At 36.1% G+C, this 22910-nt stretch overlaps 1 non-coding gene across 1 annotated transcript; it reads left to right on the top strand.

Moving 5' to 3' along the window:
• The first annotated feature begins 21680 nt into the window (after positions 1 to 21680).
• On the top strand, positions 21681 to 21787 carry LOC121225877 (small nucleolar RNA R71). The gene has a single exon (XR_005923781.1). It is a non-coding gene; the product is annotated as a small nucleolar RNA R71 (small nucleolar RNA).
• Positions 21788 to 22910: the final 1123 nt, after the last annotated feature.

The following is a 22910-nucleotide window of genomic DNA, read 5'->3' as shown; positions in this document are numbered from 1 at the left end:
CATTCACTAATTTGAGTCAGAAAACACCTAGAATTCCCATTTAAATTTTCCAAGAGGTGTCCATACACATATATCAGTAGCATCACCTTTAAGGTGTCGTAGACTCATAGTACCACTCTAAGGTGCAAATATATATAATGTCAACATCACAATATTACTAATTTCTATCCCTATTGGCACACTAATGTATCCTTGACCTATAGAAGTCCAGGCTTTTTACACCCATATTATTTTAGGTATACAATATGCTCAGCAAAAGTTAATAGTTTACAAATTCCAAATCCAGTATACTCCTAATAGCCATTAATATACCAATTCCATAAACATAAGCCATCAAATTAAAGACATTTTTTCCGTCATGATCAAATATTCAATTTACACCTCATATGCCATCAATATAGCAATTTCCCATAAACACAAGCCATTTAAATTCAAGACATTTCTATTATGGCCAAATATTCAATATACAACAAATATGCTATTAATACACCAATTTTCCATTTTTATCATTTAAATCCAAAGATTAGATAAGTAATGTTTCTCATTTCACACAACAAACAAGAGATATGTAATGTTTGGATTGTATCAAATGGTAAAAATGAAAAATTGACACATTGATGGTGTATTAGGTATACATTGAATATTCGGCCATGATGGTATCTTGAATTTAAGGGCTTGTGTTTATGAATCTTGTAAATGAGCCATACTGTGGATTTTTCTATTCTTCTGTCTTCCAACCTATGCGTGGGAAAGGAATACAAACTTGAAAAGAATAAAGCTTAATTGTGCACACTTTAATTTTAGTTACTAAATAAATAGCACTTTATAGAAATGAGTCTGACAAATATAGTAACACAATCATGTATCAAATAAGAAAATCCCAATCAATATACACACAAATCAATAAAGGTATCACTCATCTCAAAAACTAATCACTGATCCTGAGATCCTCAAGGAACAAGCTCAGTGAGTTTTTCACTTATGGATCCCATAAAGCTCATCATCTATTGAAAATATTACCCACAAAAGCAATCTTCATATTATCAAACCATTCCCAATTTTCATCATTTCTCTAATGATCATGTTGTGCATAACACTTGTAAAATATCCTAACAACATTGCATGGACAATTTATATTGAGATGATACTAGCTAAGTTAAACTAATGTCATTTCAGCCAGCAGTCTCATCACATAGCATACATATGCATAAAACATGCAAACAAATGCATGCAGTCCTGCAACCATCGCATGAATTAACATGCATGCCCATGCACATACTTGAAAATTGGTTTTTCATTTATTTTTACAAAACTGGGTCAAGTCTATTTTAGAAGGAACAAAAACAAGAAGATGACAAACTGAATGAACAATAACAATTTAATTTGTCTATAGATAAGCCTCCTGATAAACTCCCACACTACAACCTTTCTAATAACTTTTTAATCTATGCTCATCAATTGTCCAACATATGAAAAGCAGAAAGAAGGATGCAAATATCTTTTCATCTAGAGATTAGGAAATGAGAAACAGAGCTCAAGAATTCCTAAGAAGCCATTTTCTATTTTAACTATGGAAATGGATGTCGAACTCAATTTTGAATACTACTGCTATCTTACATTTGATCATATTATGCAATTTAAAACAATATAAGATGCTGCCCAATTGTTACAACAACAAATAAACAAACTCATTAATTGTTTGGATGAATCTAATAACCACCCCCATACTTTCTCAACTATTAAATTATCTAACCAGGAAAGTAGAAAATTTATAGCCATTACTCTAGAATTTCTAATGCTTTTTGTAAGATTTAAGGGAGGTTAACACTCTAGGTGGTTGTTGATTCCAATAGGCCTGGAACACACAGGGATATCTGGTTCTAGAGAAACAAATTCATACACAAACTAGAATTTCAGAAAGAGGGTCAAAAGCAATTCATAACTTCATACCTGACAGAATGCAAATTGCTAACACCAGTAAAGCCTCCTAGCCCTAAACTGAGAGTAGCTCTCTAGAAACCTGTGCAAGAATCGACAATTAGCAGGAGTTAGTGGGCATTGTGGACAGAAATCACCGTGGTGAAAGGACTTATCAGCATGAATGATAAAAATTCCCAATTGGACATAACCGCATGCAAGCTACCAAACATTGAAATTTGCTAGTATTAGGGCCTTTTGACATAGAACCAGAAGGGGATACTTACAATTATTCACGATGGAGAAGGACATATTGAAGAAGGAGGAGAATGTCTTATAGATTAAAGAAGTGAGGGGAATAAGATAGATTGAAGAAGGAGAAGGACGGAAGGCCTACTAAAAGATGGAAAATGTCTTACAGAAACCAAATTGATAAGATATTTTCCAAAATTAAGGGCTTCTTTTCTCGTGTTTTGTAATTACTTTTACCTTAGAAAAATATTTTCAGCCAAACAAACACTGGAAAAGGTTGAAAACCTTTTCCAAAAAATGTTTTACTTCTAAAAAAATAGACCCTTAGTCTTGAAGAGATCAGAATCTTAGCCCTTCGTGGAAAGCCCATTTGAAGGCCTTTGGTAGTGTCAAAACTCAGGCTGTCTATAGTCTACAGTAGATGAAATTTAACATCTCGAACCATTGCACCATGGGTTCTCCCTCTTCTACTTAGATCTCGACTTAAGTATGGATTAGAGCTAAAAAATCGTTGAAAGATAAAATACAACTTGATTTTTTGATCTAGGTTAGACTAAGATCTCCTTTAGAAAAGAAAACGACACCAAATGATGATTGAAAAACACCTTGAAGGAGTAGTGTGTTATGGGTAAAATTATGAAACAAATGGGCTGGATCAGTTGGGCCAAGAGTAGGTTATAAAAATAGTGCGCATCAGGTTAAATAAAACGGAGCGTTTCATAGGAAACAATTGTATAGTTTGTTTTGTTTATTTTTTTTTATTATTTTGACTGTTAGAAAATTCAATTGTTTTTCCTATAAATCAACATGTAATTGGCAGTATTGGATATGAAAATTGAAAATTGTCAACACACCTTTCTCATTTGTATTCTTCTCTCTTATATTTTCTATTCTCTTTTCTTTCTTGGATTTCCAGTTTTAATCTTAACAAAGGTATCAAAGCTTCAGTGTTCCTATGGCTGGAGACGGTGTAACCACTCATAGGTAGAAAGACGTGTTCATGTTACAGAAAGAGTTGGCAAAAATATAGGTGGAGTTGTCACAACTGGAAACTAATTGGGATGCCAAATTACAGCGGTTTAAAGAGGATTTGCTATCGGAACTACACTATTTGTTAGAGCAGTTTCTAGGTTATACTATAGCTCTAAAGGCGACAATTGCTGCCAAATGGAAGGGAGTGATGAAAATGCCTTCACTGGGGTTTCCACCAAAGGATTCTATGAATATTCTTCCACCACCTCCAAGTAGTCACTTGCCTCAATCTAGGTTAGTTTAGAAGCGTCCTTATAGGCTTGAGGGTCCTCAATTTGATGGGTTAGATTACTGGGGATGGTGGTCAAAACTTGAGTAATACTTTGAAGCTGAAGGAGTGCTTCGGTGTGATAAAGCACGTACAGTTATGTTACACTTAGAAGGTTGAGCACTGGACTGGCATCACCTCTATACTCAGAAAAATGGGGGTCTTCACATGTTAGACTGGAAGTGCTCTGTCCACAGTTTAAAGGAGCATTTCGGATCCAACATATTTAGGGGTACTATGGCTGAACTGGTAACCTTGAAGCAATAAGGCTTGGTGGACCACTTCTATGATCAGTTTGTAAGCCTTTTAACACAATTGCAATTGCCTGAATCTTATGCTCTCAGTATTTTTATTAGTAACTTGAACTTGGAAGTCAACTAATATCTTCAGCTTTTTAAACCATGGTCATTAGTTGAAGCACTTCATATTGCTAGACAAGTTAAAGATGTAATAGCCATTTATTCCAAGAAGGGATTATTGACTGGTATCAATTCCTTGTCTCGTTTTAGTTCCCTACCACTATCTTCCATGGCTAGGCTACCAACCTATTTCTAGTCTAGTACTACTGCTCACTCAGGACATTCAACACCTATAGGGTCATCTCATTCTAAAGAACCATCTATTGGTATAAGTCCTGCACTTATGGTGGAGAGAAAGCAAAAAGGGCTTTGTTTCTGGTGTGGAGCTAAATACCACACTGGCCACAAGTATGTCAAAAGTCAATTGTACTGGATGCTATTGGAATCACCTGGTGATGAAGATATAGAAGAGTTTCAAGAATTCTTAGAATAGTTGGAGGACTCTAATGGGGAAGGTGAGCAACCACAAACACTTGTCCTATCCCTACATGCTATTAAAGGGTCTCATGGCCTTCACACTATGAGATTTGAGGCAAACATGAGCATTGTTAAAGCCATTTTCCTGGTAGACTCAAGAAGCACTCATAACTTCCTGGATACTAAGTTAATCACTAGGCTGGCATTACCAGTTGATCCATAACAGCAGTTGAGGGTTACAGTAGGTGATGGAAGAAAACTATTTACTCGGGGCATTTGTAAGAATGTGGATTGGAAGGTTCAAGGGGCTAGTTTTGTTGTAGATTTTATGATATTACCATTGAAAGGGTGTGATGTTATGCTGGGAATACAGTGGCTTTTTTCATTGGGTTTCATCACTTGGAATTTTGACCCAATGGTTATGGATTTTTACAAGGTGAATCCCATACACTATACAAGTTATGGATTTTGACTCAATGGTTATGAATTTTGACTTAATGGTTATGGGAATCCCATGCACTATACAAGTTATTTTACATGGTGATATTGTGTTGACGAGTCAAGGACAAGCTACAATGTGTCTTTCAATGATCCGTGTAGAAATGGATCCTTGTACCTTGTTCATGACCAACGCTGACAAATTGACCTTTTCAGCAGCTTAATTAAGAGACATACCTCAGGAGTTACAATTGTTCTTGGATGAATTTGAAGACATTTTTCAGGTAGTTACTAGTCTACCCCCGGCAATATTCCAAAACCACCGAATACCCCTTAAGGATAAAGGGGTAGTTGCCAAGGTTAGGCCATATAGATATCCCATGGTTTAGAAATCTGAGTTGGAAAGACTAATTAAAGAGATGTTTTAAGTTGGCATAATGAGAGATAGTTGCAACCCTTTTGCTTCTCCAGTGGTAATGGCTAGGAAAAAGGATGAAGGGTGGAGAGTCTGTGTAGACTATAGACAGCTTAATCAGTTGACTATGAAAGAGAGATTCCTAATACCAATTATTGAGGAGCTTCTAGATGAGTTAGGCCAGGCTAGAATTTCCTCCAAGCTAGATTTTAGAGTTGGATACCACCAAATTAAAATGTTTGAGCCTGACATTCCAAAGACAACTTTCAAAACTCATGAGGGTCACTATGAGTTTTTGGTGATGCCCTTTGGTCTCACCAATGCTCCTTTTACTTTTTAACGTTTGATGAACTCCATTTTAAGCACCTATTGAGGAAGATAGTCCTAGTTTTTTTTGATGATATATTGGTCTATTCAACCACTTGGGTTTATCACTTGACAGACCTTAAGAAAGTATTCATGATTTTGAGGCAATGTTAACTCTCTGTCAAAAGAAGTAAGTGCTGTTTTGGGACAGATAAGGTGGAGTATTTGGGGTATATTATTTCTCAGGGGACTATCTCCATGGATAAATCCAAGGTTGATTGTGTGGCAAATTGGCCGTTGCTTACTTCTCTCAGAGAATTGAAAGGGTTCTTAGGCCTCTCGAGATCTTATAGGCGATTCATAAAACATTATGGTATATTGGCCAGACCGTTAACAAACTTGCTCAAGAAAGGTGCTTGAAATTGGAGTGAGCAAGCTACTCAGACCTTTGAATAGTTGAAGACAACCTTATGTTCTGCTCCAATGCTGGTTCTTCAAAATTTCCACCTGGAATTTTGTGTTGATACTGATGCTTCTTGATATGGAGTGAGGGAAGTACTTTAACAACTAGGAAGACCAGTGGAATGCTTTAATTAAAGGTTTGGGAATTAGGCATCAAGCCTTATTAATCTATGAAAAAGAAATAATGGCTGCTCTTTTAGCTGCAAAAAAATTGACATTCTTACCTGGTAGGAAGACATTTTAAAATTTAAATTGACCATCAAAGTTTGAAATTCCTAACTGACCAGGTGGAAGTCGTACCCTTTTAGCAAAGATGGGATACAAAAATGATTGGCTATGATTATGAGGTGGTCTACAGGAAGGGATTAGGCAATGCTGTTGCAAATGCTTTGTCTAAGAAACAATCTTTGAAGAAGTGGCGATTTTTCCAGCTCACTAGAAACACCATTAGTTTTTAGTTACTTTCAAGTGTGCCGGTATCTTATCAGGTTGATTCTAAGATTTAAAATTTATGTTCTAAGGTTTAACAACAGAAAAGTAAGCACCTAAAATATAATTGGGATAGAAGATTTCTTAGAAGAAAGGGTAAGATAGTAGTAGGTGACGTGGCCAGTCTGAAATAGGAGTTATTCTAGTTGTTCCGTGCCAGTGCTATAGGTGGCCATTCTGGAGTTCACGTAACCAGAAAGAGGATAAGCAATCTATTGTATTGGAAATGACTTCCCATGGATATTAAAAGGTGGATAAGAGAATGTTCCTTTGTTAAAGGTGCAAGGCAGAAAGTGTGGCCCCTCTAGGACTGTTACAACCTCTTCCAATACTAGAGAGAGCTTGGTCCTCTATTTCTATGGACTTCATAGAAGGGTTACCATGTTCTAAAGGTAGAAGTGTTATTCTGGTGTTAGTAGATTACCTCACAAAATAAGCCAATTTTATGGCCCTATCCCATCCCTATACTGTTATGACTGTAGCTCAACTATTCATGGACAATGTGTACAAGCTACATGGGATGCTGTACTCTATTATATCTGACAGGGACAAGGTATTTTTCAGTAATTTCTGGTGGGATTTATTCAGATGAGTGGGAACTAAGCTTCACCTATCCACTGCTTACCATTCTAAGACTAATGGGCAAACAGAAATACTGAATAGATGTTTTGAAGGCTATCTGAGATGCATGTCAGGGGAAAGACCACAGGACTGGTAAGTTGGCTTCCTTTAGCTAAAGGGTGGTATAACTCCACATTCCACTCAGCTATTAAAAACACATCTGATAAGGCACTATATGGCCAGACACTTTCTCATCATACACCATATTTAACTGGGGCATCATTGGTGGCTACTGTAGACAAAAGTTTGCAGCAATGTGAGGCTGCAAGACAACTGCTGAAATTTCATTTGAAGAGAGCACAAGATAGAATGAGACAATAAGCTGATAGGCACAGAATAGACAGACATTTTGAAGTAGGGGATTGGGTATTTTTAAAGCTTTAACCTTACAGATAGCATTCTGTGAGAAGGTTGCTTAACAAAAAGTTAGCTCCCAAGTATTGCGGACTAAACATAGTAGAAGGTAAGATTGGGAAGGTAGCATATAGGCTGCAGCTACCCCAAAGATCTAGAGTTCACCCTACTTTTCTTGTTTCATAGCTTAAGAAGCATGTGGAGCTACTCCTGTACAAGCCTCTCTACTAATAGTGGATAGCCAGGGATCTTGGGCCAATGAGCCTATCTAAATTTTAGATAGAAGGATGGTGAAGCGTGAGAATGAGGCCACAACTAAATTTTTGGTCGAATAGGCGAATTCATTTCCAGAGGATGCCACATGGAAATCCTTGGTGCAGCTGAAGGATGCTTACCCTCATATAGATCCTTGAGGGCAAAGATCTTCTCTGAGGAAGGAGTAGTTGTTGTAGGTCAAATTATGAAACAAATGGGCTGGATCAGTTGGGCCGAGAGCAGGTTATAAAAATGGTGTGCATCAGGTTAAATAAAACGGAGTGTTTTATGGGAAACAATCATATAGTTTGTTTTGTTTGTTTTTCTGTTATTTTGACTGTTAGACAATTCAATTGTTTTCATATATATTATCATGTACTTGACAGTATTGGATATGAAAATTGAAAACTATCAAATCTCTCTACTTGATCTTTGTGAATTGCCACGATATTTGAATTGTTTGATCATTTTTTCAGTTATATTAGTTCATTCATAAATTCCTTGCACCAACTTATACTTTGTTTCTTTTACACAATTTTATTCTTTAAATCTTCATTAATACTTACCAATTCGAATCAACTTCCGATCCCTATGGAGACAATACTCACTCATCATTATATTAATTGAATCGATGTGTACGCTTGCACATTTGCATTATTTACACGCAACAAGTTTTTGGCGTCGTTATCGGGGATCGACAAAATTGATGAAAATTTGTTTTTTATTATCTGCTCTATTTATTTTAAGTTTAGTTTAATTAGTTGTTTTGATTTTTCTTGCTCAAGTCTATGTTAGTGCATGTATAGAAATATTTCGAAGAATACTGAGTACTGTTTTGATCCAGAGATTGAGAGAACCTTAAGGTGAAGGAGAAAAGAGTTGCAAGAAATGGAAGGAATCAGAAATGACTAGGTTAGAGTGGAGCCACTACATTAGGAAAGAAGGGATGTTGATATTCCTCGAATCATAGATGACAGGGACAGACCCATTAGAGAACATGTCGTACCATTCCTAGATGATTTAAATCCAAGAATTGTCAAGCCACATATTCAGGCTCATCATTTCAAATTAAAGCTAGTCATGTTTCAAATGCTGCAAACAGTGGGGCAATTTAGTGGATTGCCTATTGAGGATCCAATGTTGCATTTACAACTCTTTTTGGAAGTTTCTGATTCATGCAGATAGCAAGGTGTTCCTGAGGATACCCTGCGATTAAAGTTATTCCCTTACTCGTTGCGTGATCATGCCAGAGCATGGTTAAATGCATTACCATCAAGTACAGTGACATCTTGGAATGAGTTGTGTCAAAGGTTTCTGCTAAGATATAATCCTCCTAACATGAATGTTCAGTTGAGGAATGACATTACATCGTATAGAAATCAGAAGATAAAACATTATATGAAGCATTGGAGCGATTTAAGAAGCTACTTAGAAAATGCTCGATGCATGGTTTCCAGCATTAGACATAGATAGAAATGTTCTACAATGGATTGAATGCTCCTACAGGAATGATTATCGATGCATCTTCTAATGGGACTTTACTTGATAAATCATACAATGAGGCTTATGAAATTCTGGAAAGAATAGAAAGTAACGATTATCAATACCCTACTACCAGAGTTGGAACTGGCAAAAAAGTTACAGGAATAATGGAGCTTGACGCCATTACATCTCTAACAGCTGAGTTATCATCTTTAACAAATATGATTAAAACATTGAAAAGACCATCTGCTTTGCAGGAAATGAAAGGAATAGAGTTAGCCTATGTTGACTGTGGAGAAGATCATGTCTTTGATAAATGCCATTCAAATCCAGCCTCAGTTTATTACATGGGGTTTATTCACAACAAAAACAACAACCTATACTCCAAAACATATAATTCGGGGTGGAAAATACATCCTAACTTCAGCTAGAGTAATCTATGGGGGAAATACCAGTAATGTCATTCGCCAAAATGCTATGAGTGTACCACTTGGGTACAATCAATCATTGCCACGGAAAAATGCTTAGCAAAATTTAGCTTCAAGTTCTTCATCTATAGAAGCTTTATGAAAGAGTATATGGCCAAGAATGATGCTATCATTCAGAGCCAGGCTGCTTCTTTGAGAGCTTTGGAAAATCAAGTAGGGCAAATTGTCACTACATTGAATTCCAGACAGCAAGGAGCATTATTGAGTGACATTGAGAGTTTTTGATCTCGAGGGAAGGAACAATGCAAAACCATTAAAATTTGAAGTGGTACTCAGCTACCAAGAGTTATGAATGACACCATGCCTGAAGAAGGAAGTTAAACTATTGCAAATGAAAAGACTCCAGAAGCGGTAGAAGAGCAAGTTACAAAGAAAAAGAGTTACTAGAAAAATGCTGAAACAAATGCTACATGTATTGCTGATACAAATGCCACAACAAAATAATTTAGGCGAACAAAAGGAAGACCACTGCCACTTTTTCCTCAGCAGTTCCAAAAATCTAAGCAAGATGTTCAGTTTAGGAAATTTCTGAAGGTTCTAAAACAATTACATATTAATATACCATTGGTGGAAGCATTGGAGCAAATGCTTAACTACGTGAAGTTTATGAAAGATATTATCTGAAAAAATAAGGTTAGGAGAATTTGAGACTATTGCTCTCACTAAAAGGTGCACAACAATGCTCTGAAATAAATTCCCACCAAAACTAAAGGATCCAGGGAGTTTTACTATACTCTGCTCTATTGGTAATCACCATGTAATCAAAGCACAATGTGATTTAGTTTTAAGCATAAATCTAAAGCCTATGTATATTTTCAAGAAGCTTGGAATAGGAAAGTCAAGACTTACAACTGTCACACTACAATTAACTAATAGATCTTATGCACATCCAGAAGGTAAAATCGAAGACGTGTTGGTAAGAGTGGAAAAAATTATTTTCCCAACAAATTTTATCATTTTGGAGTGTGAGGCTTATAAAGAGGTCCCAATTATACTTGGGAGACCTTTCTTAGCCACAAGTAGAACATTAATTGATGTCTAAAAGGGTGAATTAACTATGTGAGGTAATGATCAACAATTAACTTTTAAAGTCTTTGATGCTATAAGGTGTGCAGATACTGATGAAGAATGCCATGCTATTGAAATCATTGATACATAAGTACAAGAAAGAATTGAAGATTTTTGTTCTAATAACTTAGAAAATGATGCAGATGTCTATGATTTAATTGATACAGACATGATTGCAGATATTGAAAATTTGGTGGAAGTTCAGCAAATTGGAATGGACCAAGGGGCAGTTTTGAACCACTAAATCTGTCTGACTGTTATTTTACACATCGACCATCAATAGAATATCCTCTCAAGCTGGAATTAAAGCCCTTGCCAGTGCACTTGGAATATGCCTATCTGGGAGATAACAACACATTGAGAGTAGTCATCTCTACTGAGTTAACACCAGAACCGGAGGGTCAATTATTGGAAGTCTTGAGGAAATTTAAGAAAGCTTTAGGATGATCAATTGTAGATATTAAAGGAATCAGTCCAACAATTTTCATGTACAAGATAATACTAGAGGAATTTTATGGCAAATCTATTGAGCAACAAAGGAGACTGAATCCTATCATGAAGGAAGTGGTAAAGAAGGAGATCATCAAACTGCTAGACGTTGGAATCATCTACCCAATTTTTGATAGTTTTTGGGTGAGCCTTATGCAGTGTGTACCTAAAAAAGGGGGTGTTACTGTGGTCACCAATGATAACAATGAACTTATTCCTTCTTGTACTATCATGGGATGAAGGGTTTGCATGGACTATCAGAAGCTCAACAAAGCCACCAGGAAGAATCATTTCCTTTTACCATTTATCAATGAAATGTTGGATAGACTAGTAGGGAAAACCTTCTATTGTTTTCTGGATGGATATTCAGGGTACAATCAAATTGCCATAGTGCCTGTTGATCAGGAGAAGACTACATTTACTTGTCCACATGGAACTTTTGCGTTTCGAAGTATGCCATTTGGGTTATGCAATGCCCCTGCAACTTTTCAGCGTTGCATGATGGCTATATTTTCGGACAAGGTGGAGAAATTCTTAGAAGTCTTTATGGATAATTTTTCTATATTTGGTGATACATTTGAAGTCTGTTTGTGAAACCTGGAGTTAGTCCTTTGTCGATGTTAAGAAACCAAGCTTGTGCTGAACCGAGAAAAGTGCCACTTCATGGTTTGTGAGGGCATTGTTCTAGGACATAAGATTTCACAACAGGGAATTGCCGTTGACAAAGTGAAAATTTAGGTTATTAATAAATTACCACCACCTACGTCAATGAAAGGTAGCTGAAGCTTTCTCAGTCACGCAGGATTTTATCGTTAATTTATCAATGATTTTTCCAAAATATCCAAACCTCTTTGTACACTATTGGAACGAAACAAATCATTTAATTTTGATGAGCCATGTTATAAACATTTGAGGAGCTGAAGAAGCAATTTGTTACAACACCAATAATCACTACACTAGACTGGACCTTACCATTCAAATTAATGTGAAATGCAATTGACTTTGCGGTAAGAGCAATCCTGGGACAAAGAAAAGCCAAGGTATTTCATGCTATATACTATGCCAGCCGTACACTGATAGATTCAGAACTAAATTACACCACAACTGAGAAGGAATTATTAGCTGTAGTATTTGCCTTTGATAAGTCAGAGCTCATCTCATGGGCACTAAAGTCACATTGTATACGAATTATTCTACTATCAAACACTTGATGACCAAGAAAGATGCTAAACCCAGATTAATTAGATGGATATTGCTACTGCAAGAATTTGATCTAGAGATTAAAGATAGGAAAGGAATAACAATCAAGTGGCTGATCATTGATCACACCTGGAAGCAGGGAATGAAGACTGTAATGTTCAGCTGATTAAAGATAAATTCCTTAATGAACAGTTTTTGGTTGCCATGGCATTACCATGGTATGTTGACATCGTTAATTTTCTGGTTAGTGGACTGCTGCCACCTGAGCTCTCTAGTCCAGGAAGAAGGAAATTCCTCTATAATGTTAATCAGTACTATTAGGATGTGCCGTTCTTATTCAAAAAATGTGCAGACCAGATCATTACAATATGTATTCTGTATGATGAAATCCAAAGTATTCTGCATCACTGTCATTCAGCACCATATGGAGGCCACTTTGGGGACATGCGAATTGCTGCAAAAGCTCTCCAGTCTGGTTTTTATTGGCCGATAATGTTTAAAGACACTCGTGAATTCTGTAAGGCATGTGATTGTTGCGTGTAAATAAAAAATGCAATTGTGCAAGTGTACACTTCATTCAAGTAATAAAGTGATCCACATGAATCGGAAGTTGGTAAGAAATTGATTAAGTTATTATAATCCTATTAACTATACTAAATAGCAGGAAATAATTTTTAATTGAATAAGAAGTTGGTATAATGAATTAGTGCAATTTAATTCTAAAAACATAAAATTGATATGACAAATAAAATGTAGTTGCAAATTACAGAGAAAAGCAAGAGTAATTCTATTGTTGAATGAATAGGGCTGGATTTATTCAGGTGAAATGCCCATATCAAAATAATGTCATGGAAAAATATTGTTTAATCAACTTCTCAGAGAATTACTACTGTAACCTGCCTTTTTTGATAGCTATATTTAAGCTAAAAATCTATGTTACTGTATGTCTACAGAACTTTGGATTAATAACAGCAATGAACGTTCTTCTCTGCAAAATTTGTAATATCTAAGTGTAGAGTGCTACGAATATTCTGTTGAGTATTCGCTTGCATCAAACAATTCTAGATCCAGTATATTTAACCTTTTCAAAATTAAAAATACATCTATGAACACAACATACAACCATCTATGTATAGAGCTTGCATGCATGTATTTAAAATAAGCACAAATCGAATGAAACAGTAATAAAGGCAATCTCAAATCATGAACATTAGAAATGATAATCATCCATCTAAATAAATCCAACCCAGAAAAGATTTAGTTCATGGGTGGAAAAGTAAACACCGAATTTAAATCTTTCATCAACATTTAAAGAAGTTTATACCACAGAAATCAGGAAAACTAAAGGCAGAACTACAAGATTTCTTGCCACACTCCAGCTTCTCTTCTATCTTTTGATCGTATGTGAATCCAGGATATATGTCTCTTCCCCTTCTTCGTGTCTGTATTATGCTCGTTGTAGCTGCTACCCTTTCTTCCTCTGAAATTCTCCAATGGAGTTTTTCTTTGTGCAGTGAGAGGATTGCTGTCACCAGTCACACTCTCACACAAATTTGCCTATCTTATTTTCTTCTTCTCTCTCATTCTTTTATTGGGTAGATCCGTTTCACCTCAGCACATATTTTTCATTCCTTTTTTTAGGTTGGTATTTCTGGTACACGTCTAGCTAGCTGGGAGTGAAGTGGATAGAGTGCTGAGTCACTTTCTCAAAATTGCCATGGCAATTCTGTTGGCAATCAATCTTGCCAATTGCCACGACAATGTTTCATTTCCTTTATTTTCCCTCTTCATCTTCTTGGTCTTCCTACACTTGTATTCACACAAAACCACACCTATCCTCCCCAAGTGATAAAAGTAACAGATAATGGCCAGTGTAGCTCAATCCAAGATTTGTTATGCAATGTTCTAAAATTATCCTAAAAATGCACATGTATTTACTTAATTTTCCATCTAGAAGCCTAAAATATAACTCTTTTCAAGAGTGATCACACCCCCAAACTTGAATTATTGCTTGTTCTCAAGCAAATAATATATGAATATGCATGAATGTATGGAATTGGCAAAACAATCAGTCCCCAAATGTACTGTGTACCTTTATTCTCAACAATCTTCTACTGAAACAAAGAAAAAAATGCTTACAATTGTTGTAAACCTATTTAGCAAATGGAGTGTAGAAAATGGTTCCTAAAGGTAAAATTTTCTAACTATTTCAACAATTAAAACTATAGTAGATCTCTAAATGTACTTAGGTTATCTTTCTCCCAAATTCAGTTTTTTTAGGCAATTATTCATTTTCAACACAAAATTTCCTAGGGAATTCATATTGTCATATGATTATATACTTGACAACCTCAATAGAGCAGGCACTAAACTGCCACGTATTATATCATGTCACAATTTGAATATAAATCACTCATGAAACAAAAGCTTTTAACTGAAAAGATGGATGGAGCAAACAACTACCTTCTTAGTAGTTCAGCCTCAAGATTCAGTGGAGTGTCCTAGAGTATGTGCATATATTTATTTTTTTATTTTTTTATTTTAAACAAACACTCATATTTGAACTCATTTTTCTGGTCAACAATATAATAGAGCAAACAAAATATTACTAACCTACTCAACAGGTTCAAACATTAGAGTATTCATATTATTTTACCATGCTAAAAATTATACCCTATTACTATACTTAAAATTAAGTCAAGAAATCCTAAATTTATTAAAAGAAGGCTATTATAGCCTAATTGCATTTATATTTCAATTATTCTACTTTTAAAAAGTCATTTTCAACAACATTGCTAAGCTAAACATGCCTAAACAATTATCACTATATTTTCTAAGTTTACAAAGAAGAGTTATTACCCTTATTGAATATCAGTCTTAACCATATACTCACATAATCATGCAGTTAAATGGCAATTGAATGTTATGGCAAAAGGACTATATGAAAAATTAATAATGCAGTCTATATGCACAACACACCCCCAAGCCTAAGGGATGCATTGTCCTCAATGCATGAACATGACAAAATAAAATGAATAAAAGCTATATGAAAGCATGAAATACATAAAAACTAAAATAAAGGATCATGAAAATATAAAAATCAAAACTTGGGGTGGGGGGAGAAAGAAATTACCTCACTTGGGTTGGGTAGATTTCCAAGCAGATCTCTTGTAATGTTGTTTCTTTTCTGTTAAAACAACATCTCCTTGGACTATTTTTTTGATAGCCTTCTTGAATCTTTTTTGCTGAAGCTGGTTGATGGGCACCTCATCGGCATCTTTAGTATCTGACATCGTTAGTTCACGTTCTTGGTCGGTCATTGGTGCCTTGGATTGTGGTGCTTTGGCAGTGGTGGTTGGCATAAAAGTGTGTTGTTGGTCATCGTCCTCCTTGTCAGAGTCAAGGTGTGCAAACTTTGTCGGTTCTTCATCTTTCGCGGGCTCTTCGGTATGCTTGTGTGTAGTGGTAGGTTCTTCATTTTCTTCTTCATCATTAGATAAAATTTTTTAGGAAACAAAGGAAATATAGGTATTGCCTTGGTGAAGTTGTTTTGAAGAGCTTTCTTGAGTGCAACATCGCGTTTATTCACATACTCCCAATATAAAGTCATTTTGGCTTTTGCTGTGGAAAAATCAATGGAGATTCAGTTTTGTTACTTTGCCACCATATCTAACTGATGTTGTAGTTGCTTGAGAGTAGTTATTACTTGTTTTTCAAACATATCAAGAAAAGTTTGTGGGGCTTCCGGTGGGGGTGATGATGTAGATGCTAGCGCAGATGGCCGTGGCATATCCTTGCCTAAGAAACACAAGACAATTGATTTCGTTATGACGCCTTTGTTGTTTATGGTCTCCTCATTGTTATGGACAGGGACGTTGGTGCGTTGACAAAAGGCCGTGAGAAGAGATGGGAAATTTAAACTGTCGATATTCTTTTGCGTGCGATGATGAACTTCCTAGAAAATTATTGTTCCAACATTGATTCTTCTACCAAACATAATCAAATGTAGTAATAACATCCTTTCTTTGGAAATAGTAGAATATTGGGTGGAGGGACTTAGTGAGGATTTTAGAAAGTGATACCATACTCTGCAATGAGGCTTCAGGGCAACTCCACCAACAATGTGACAATTATGACGAGATATATTCCAGTTAGTTCCCTCAATAGAAAGATCTTAAAGAACCTGTTGTAACCCTTCTGCTGTAATCTTTGACATAAACTTGCAATGTTCATAAGGACCCTTAGGCAAATTGTAATGACCATTACTATAATCTTCACCAAACCAAATAGAAACAACTCTAACATAGATAAAAGCATTGTTAGGAGATGTTAAATGTGCATAAAATTCTCTTACCGCTTTTGGAAGAACATCACCCGGGTGTGAGCAAAATAGTTTCCAGCCATGGTTTTCCACTATTGAAGAAATAGAGGTATCATAACCCAAGAAGGTTGAGTCTTGAAAAATGAAGCCTTTTTCAAAACAAAATGGTCTTTGGACTTTATTTTTCAAATATTTGCCTTTAGTTATTTTGTTGAAAAAGCTCTTTGTAGGTAAGGATGTAGAGGAAGATGGTGTATTATAAGCCATTATGACAAGGGAATGTGAACTATGAGAAAATTATTGAGAGGCTTATAGTGATGAAGGTGAAGAACTAATAGAGGAAAGTGACAAAGACAAGAACTAGGGATAACTTTGAAGGAAAAATTAATTATCTAAGTTCAGATAGTGAGAGAAAAGATCGCGCTGATGTGGGTGAAAAGATTTACTTGACACGACACGAGAGTAAATTGAGAAGGAATTATAAAATTAAGAACAAGATTATTAAATAAATTGCATAAAAGAAGAATGCACTACTTTCAAATTATTTTTACTCTGGCAAAAAGAACTTGTAACAAAAGAAAATAAATAGTTAAATGAACTTATTAGGTAACAAGTGAAAATAAAATAAACAAAAATAAAAATTTCTGCAAAAGAACAATTATTAAGTATTTCGAAGAGAAATGAAATTTTTGTCACGCATTATAGAAGCTCTGAAATAATGTTTTAGGCATTGACCATTGACTTCGAAAATGGATCCTGTTTTTCCATCTTTCACGTTGACAGCTCCATGAGGATATATATACTTGACTTTGAATGGTCCAGACCATCTCGACTTTAATTTTTCAGAAAATAGTTTAAGTCTGGAATTGAAAAGCAAGACTCGTTGTCCAAGTACAAATTGCCATGGAAAATTTTCTTGTCATGCCAGCGTTTTGTCTTTTCTTTGTACAATCTCGCATTCTCATAAGCTTGAGCTCAAAATTCATCCATCTCATTAAGCTGCAATAGGCAATGAGTAGCGGCAGCACCCTAGTCCATGTTTAGTTTCTTGATTGCCCAAAATGCTTTGTGTTCTAGCTCAACTGGAAAATGACATGGTTTACCATAGAAGCTTGAAAGGTGACATTCCAAACAGTGTCTTGAAAGCGGTGTGATAAGCCTACAAGGCTTTATCTAACCTTATTGACCAATCATTGTGGTTGGAATTGATAACTTTCTTTAGAATCTGCTTGATTTCTCTACTGGAAATTTTAGCTTGTCCATTTGTTTGGGGGTGATATGTCATGGCAATTTTATGTTTAACCCCATATTTGTTCAGAGCGTTGGCAACTAATCTACAATAAAAATGTGAGCCTTCATCACTAATTAAAGCACGAGGGGTACCAAACCTAGTAAAAATATTTGTATGTAGGAATCTCAGAATTGATTTGTCATCATTTGTAGGTAAAGCCATAGCTTCAACCCATTTGGAGACATAATCTACAGTGACAAGAATATAGATTTTGCAGTGGCATCTCGTGTCTGCTTGATAATGGACCCATGAAATCAATTCCCTAAACATCAAATAGTTTCACCTCCAAAATATTTTGCAATGGCATCTCGTGTCTGCTTGATAAGTTACCACTTCTTGACAGCAATCACAGTTCTTACAAAACTCATTAGCGTATTTAAACATAGTGGGCTAATAAAAACCAGATTGGAAAACCTTTACAGTAGTTCCCATGCTTCCAAAATGTTCTGTATAAGGTGCAGAATGATAGTGATGCAGGATACTTTGAAATTTATCGTCTGGAATACATCATCGAATTACTTGATTTGTACACAACTTGAATAGAAATGGCTTGTCCCGGTAATATTGCTTGACATCATGAAGGATTTTCCTTTGTCCTTGATGATTGATTGCAGGTGGAAACAACCCATTGACTAGAAAGTTAACAATATCAGCATACCATGGCAATACTATAGCCAACAATATCTACTTATCAGGGAATTCGCCTTTAATCATTTGACCCTCACCATACTCATTCCCTGCTTCTAGTCATGACAAGTGATCAGCCACTTGATTTTCAGTGCCTTTCCTATATTTGATTTCCAAATCAAATTCCTGCAGCAGTAATATCCATCTAATGAGTCTAGGTTTGGCCTCTTTATTCATCACTAAGTATTTGATGGCAGAATGGTCTGTATAAACTGTGACTTTGGTGCCCAGTAAATAAGCTCTGAATTTTTTAAAGACAAACACTACTGCTAACAATTCCTTCTCCATGGTGGTGTAATTGAGCTATGAATCTATCAGCGTGCGACTGGCATAATATATAGCATGAAACATCTTGACTTTTCTTTGCCCTAGCACTGCTCTGAAAGCAAAGTCACTTGCATCACACATTAGTTCAAATGGTAGATTTTAGTCTGGTAATGACTATATGGGTTGTAGTTAATCGTTTCTTTAATTCTTTGTACACCTATGAGCATAACTCATCAAAATGAAATGGTCTGTTTTGGTCCAGCAATTGACTTAGAGGCTTTGATATCTTAGAAAAATGCTTGAAGAAGTGACGGTCAAATCTTGCATGCCCAAGGAAGCTTTTGATTCCTTTCACTGAAGTAGGTGGTGGTAACTTTTCAATGACTTCTATTTTTACTTTGTCGACGAGAATTCCTTGCTGTGAAATTTTGTGGCCTAAAGTAATGCCTTCACAAACCATGAAGTGACATTTTTCCGAATTTAACACCAGATTTCTTTCTTGACATCGACAAAGTACTGACTCCAAATTTTTTAAGCAATCTTCAAAAGTGTCGCCAAATATCGATAAATCATCCATGAATACTTCAAGGAGTTTCTCCACCATGTCAGAAAATATTGCCATCATGTAACGCTGGAATGTTGCCGAGGCATTACATAACCCAAATGGCATTCTTCTAAAAGAAAATGTTCCATAAGGACAGGTGAATGTAGTTTTTTCTTGATCAGTAGGAGATATGACAATTTGGTTGTACCCTAAGTAGCCATCTAAAAAATAGTAGAAGGCTTTCATTGCTAGTCTTTCCAGCATCTAATCTATAAAAGGCAAAGGGAAATGGTTCTTCTTCGTTGCTTTGTTGAGCTCGTTGTTATCATTTCTGACTACTGTGACTCCTCCTTTCTTGGGTACACACTGAACAGGGCTTACCTAAGAGCTATCAAAAATTGGGTATATAATCCCAACATCCAAACATTTGATAATCTCCTTCTTAACTACTTCCTTCATGATAGGATTCAGTCTCCTTTGCTGTTCAATAGAATTTCCATGGCAATCTTCAAGTATTATTTTGTGCATATAAATTGTTGGGCTAATTCCTTTGATATTCGCAATTGACCATCCTAAAGCTTTCTTTGATTTATTTAAAAGCTCCAGTAATTGCATCTCCTGGTCTATTGTAAGGTCGATGGAGATAACTACAGGCAGTGTATCGTTTTCTCCCAAATAAGCATACTTCAAATACATTGGCAATGGCTTCGTTTTCTATTGATGAGCGAAAAATGTTGAAAGAGCAACTTGATAAATCTAATGATTCAAAGATCCGTCTGCTTCTATTTTTAAATTGCTGATTTTCCATCAGTTCTTCAGATTCTTCAGTCAAATATGTTTCATTTAATTTGATAGAGTTTGCATCAGAATTTTGGTGCAAATGTCTTGCAAATTCTTCCTGAATTGTAATGTCAACAAATTCTATAGCATGTCATTCTTCATCTGGGTCTACACACTTTAAAGCATTAAACACATTAAAAGTCAACTGTTGATCATTAATTCTTATGGTTAACTCACCTGGATCTTTTAATTTTGGTGCCATTTTGTTCTTCAGCATTGCTATGCATCCTTCAGTAAGTGCAACAGTTTCGAACTCCCCTAACCTTCTCTTCTTGGATAGGATATCTTTCTTGAATTTCACACATTTAGGTATTTGTTCTAAGGCTTCCACCAAAGGTATATTGATGTGTAATTTCTTTAAGACCTCCAAAAATTTCTTGAATCGAGCATCTTATTTCAAATTTTGGAAATGCTGGGGAAAAGGTGGCAGTGGCCTTCCTTCCATTTGTTGAGGTTGCCTTTCCATGGCATTTGTATTGGCTCAGCAAGATGAATTTTCTTATGTATGCTTTTGCCTACTCCTATATTTTGTAGTTTGTTCCATTTCTGGTTCGACAATTGATCTTCTAGGAACTTCGAAACTTTCCTTCTCAGACAAGGCATCGTTCATAACTCCTGGAAGCTGAGTGTCACTCCAGACTGTTATGGCTTTACATTGTTCTTTTCATTGATATTTTGTACTTTTTGTGTCACTAGGAAATGCTCCTTGTTGTTTAGAGCTTAATGCAGTCGCAAAATTTCCCACTTGATTCGCTAGACCTCTTAAGGAAGCTGCTTGGCTCTGAATAATTGCATCATTCTTAGCCGTATACTCTTTTAATAAAGCTTCCATAGATGATGTTGAAGATGATGAACTTTTTTGCACATTTTTCCACGGCATTAGTTGACTATGTCTAGGTGGTACACCAGTTGCATTTTGTCTATTAACAGTGCTGGCATTTCCCATTCCCTGATTGCTTTAGCTAAAATTTGGATGTTGCTTCCACTCTGGATTGTAGGTGTTGGAGTAGGGATTCTTGTTGCTACGATTAAAATTTCCTATGCAATACGCAGAGGCTTGATTGGATGGGCATTCATCAAAAACATAATCTCCTCTACAGTATACACATGCTAGTTCTGCAACTTTAATTTCCTGCACTACAGAGGGTCTTTTCAGAGTTTTAATCATATTCGTTAAAGATGATACCTGAGCTATTAACGATGTAATCGCATCAAGTTCCATTGCTCCATAAAATCTTCTAGCAGTACCAACTCTGGTAGTGGGTTACTGATAATAATTGTTTGCTATTCTTTCTAAAAATTCATATGCTTCATTGTAGGATTTGTCAAGCAATGTCCCATTAGCAGATGGATCCACCACCATTCGTGTATGAGCATATAATCTATTGTAAAACATTTCCAGTTGTGTCCAATGCTAAAAACCATGCATTAGACATTTTCTAATTAATTCATTGAAATGCTCCCATGCTTCGTATAATGTCTCATCTTCAGATAGCCTGAACGATGTAATGTCATTCCTAAGCTTGGCCTTCATGTTGGGAGGATTATACCTAAGTAAAAATATCTGACACAGTTCATTCCAAGACTCCATTGTACCTGATGGTAATGCATTCAACCATGATCTGGCACGATCTCGCAATGAATAAGGGAATAATTTTAATCTAAGGGCATCTTCAGGAACACCCTACTGTAACACTCCTAACCTGTATCCGAAGTCAGAACAGGGTTATAGAGCATTATTGGACTTATAACTCATACAATCATATAATTCATGTTCATTTCTCCTTGTAAACAAAAGCCATTCAAATTCAATCATTTAGTACCTAATATGAGCCCTCGAGGCCCTAAATAAAGATTAAAAGTGGTTCGGGACTAAACTGAGTACTTAAGGAATTTTTAGAAAAACATGGAAAAATTTTCAAAGTGCAGGGGACACACGCCCGTGTGGTCAGGCCGTTTGTCTCACACGGCCAATAGACACACCTATGTGTCAGGCCGTGTGGGCATTCGAAATGAGATCACATGGCCATGTCCCAGCCCGTGTAACTCATTGAATTGGGTCACACGACCAACCATATGCCCGTGTGCCAGGCAGTGTACCCTTCAAAATGACCTCACATGCTCGTGTGCCAGGCCGTGTGCTAGGTCGTGTGAAAATTGGAGAATATACTAACTTGTGCCACACGGCCATGTGCTGGGCCACATGAAGCTACTGACTTGATTTCTATAGAAGTATTAGGAGACACACGACCGTGTCACTTGGCCATGTGTCACACACGACTGAGACACATGCCCGTGTCTCTGCCTGTGTGGACAAAAACATACCATTTTCCAAGCCATATTCCTAACCCACATTGATACCAACCTATACACATCAATTTGTATAGAACCAAGGCATACAAGTTTATAACATGTACCTTCACACATACAACATGATATCCATAAATACATTCAAATGATCACTTTAAAACATACCAAATATACTTCCAAAGTATACCTAAATGGTCAACCTCACCTATGAGATTTAGTGCCTAAATTCAACATGCATACCACATTTTAACTTCAACCATTTGGTACCCTAATACCAATTCACAAACAAAGCATTACATGACAACCATACATCATATACAATAAGGCCATTTATATAT

Source organism: Gossypium hirsutum, chromosome D13 (genome assembly GCF_007990345.1).
Source record: "Gossypium hirsutum isolate 1008001.06 chromosome D13, Gossypium_hirsutum_v2.1, whole genome shotgun sequence".
Classification (NCBI taxonomy): Eukaryota; Viridiplantae; Streptophyta; class Magnoliopsida; order Malvales; family Malvaceae; genus Gossypium; species Gossypium hirsutum.
This window is presented reverse-complemented; position numbering and strand designations above follow the sequence as displayed.